This window comes from Austrofundulus limnaeus, unplaced genomic scaffold (assembly GCF_001266775.1).
Source record: "Austrofundulus limnaeus strain Quisiro unplaced genomic scaffold, Austrofundulus_limnaeus-1.0 Scaffold39, whole genome shotgun sequence".
NCBI classification, from domain to species: Eukaryota; Metazoa; Chordata; class Actinopteri; order Cyprinodontiformes; family Rivulidae; genus Austrofundulus; species Austrofundulus limnaeus.
Window position 1 is genome coordinate 135732 of NW_013952441.1, and position 1987 is coordinate 137718.

General features: G+C 35.6%; 1 protein-coding gene across 1 annotated transcript in view; it reads left to right on the forward strand.

Moving 5' to 3' along the window:
* star2 (steroidogenic acute regulatory protein 2) overlaps window positions 1–1987 on the forward strand; it is a 23841-nt gene that overhangs the window by 11051 nt on the left and 10803 nt on the right. The window lies entirely within an intron of this gene.

Genomic DNA, 1987 nt, shown 5'->3' on the forward strand with positions numbered 1-1987 from the left:
AATGTCCCCTTTAATGCATACGTGACTTAAAACAACTCTTGTGTTCAAATGTTTGCAGCAGCCAGCACTAATATTTCAAGCTTTATKTACAGTAATTGTCAGTTTTACATTACATGGTTATTCTGGCAAAAATAATATGAAATTCCTGCCAGAGATGTCCACGAGCTGCTGCTGCTAATGTAGATAGTATTTTAGATAAATACCTGTGTTTTACAAAAATAAATAAATAAATAAATAAAAGAGTTGGAAGTGCAACATTTACATGAGTTCAGCTAGATGAAAGTCATGAGTTCAGGGTGGAAAAATGTCTCCTCCCATTTATGTAAAGGACAAAACAAAAGCCTGACCCCTGACTAATGAAATGCACAAAGCGAAGGAGAAAATCATTTGAAGAAGACCAACCCCTGCTGCTCAAAACCTTTTTTTTTCACTTTCTGACAAATTTGTGATAAAAATGTAACATTCACAGAATCCAATTTCCTCCTTTTAAGCTTTTCTTTAACTCAAGGTTCATGAGTTTTTTCCTTTTTTGCACGGTGGACAGCAAATTGAAGGGGTTCACGATAATGTTTCTCTTTTTCTGGTATCTATATAAAAACAGCCTTTAAAAAAGCTGCCTGCAAGTATGTCATGTTGTCAATGTTCAACCGTCTTTTTCAATAAAGTCCAGGATGAAATGTGCTTCATTTCCTCTAAACTCCCACAAACACAATCAATTTTCGACAGAAAATAAGCTGCTCTAAGTGCTTTCTGATGGTTGTGGGGACTAAAGAAATCCTGGACTCATGCAGTTCTGTGACGGCCACCCTGTGTTTGTGGACAACTTAAACTGGTTCAATAAAAAACTAGGCTGCACTGATGTTTTATTGCTCTGCACTTTGTTTATGGTTTTATATCTCTGACTATAGTAATATTTATGCATAAAATCCATAACTTTGCACTTAAATTGTTTGGATCAGTCAGTTACATCATCTGAAGCACCAAGTCACCAATCGAGGCTTAATTAAAGATGCATTTGTCCAGAGCATGAATTATCCCTTCATGTATAATTATAGTTGAACAGCTGAGATTTCAACCATTATGAGGTATTTAAGGTGGCAGGAATCAGTGTTTTAGTTTTCTTTTGATTAAAACAAAAATTATTTTGTTTTTACAAATTTTTCCCTGCTTAATAAGTCAGAGGAATAAATATTCTTGTGTCAACTGTAATTATTATGTAATTAAGCTCCGTTTTAATTACATTGCACCCATTTACAATAAAAATGGTTTGGAGGCAATTTACAGAGTGAACAAGTTGAAATACTAAAGTAATTTAAACCTTGTGGTGGAAATTTAGTATGTTGATTTTAATGTTTATCTGTAATGTGAAACTCCCTGCATGAAGTTCCTCTGCAAAGTAATGGCATGACATCAGACCTTTCAACACCTGTTGGATAACTTTGAATTGTGATTTATTCAAGGGGGCAATATATGTATATTCAGACAATGCTAAGATGAGGTTGCTAAAGAGGCTACTTAACTTGTGTCCTGAGACTGTATTCAATTGATTTTTTAATCACAGGGACTGTCATTTTCCAGAGTGCACTGATGCATCTCAATAATCTAGGTAGAAAAATCTGAAAAATGATAAAATTCAAAAAAAAAAAAAATATATATATAGGCCATTTGGATGGGTTTTTTTGTTGAAACGATTCACCTCTTCTCTAAGACGTTTCTTGCACAGACTTCTTACCAAACAGAGTAATGTTGTGTAAACTGATAAGTGCTGGGAGAACTGTGACCAGTTAACAAAGCAACTCCTGGCCAAAAGAATGGTCCAGTGCAGAAGAGCAACATCATCAGGCCAGGACTCTCAGTTTACACTCATCTACAGGCCAGGGTTCTGCAGTTTACACTCATCTACAGGCCAGGGTTCTGCAGTTTACACTCATCTACAGGCCAGGCTTCTTCAGTTTACACTCATCTACAGGCAAGGACTCTGCAGTTT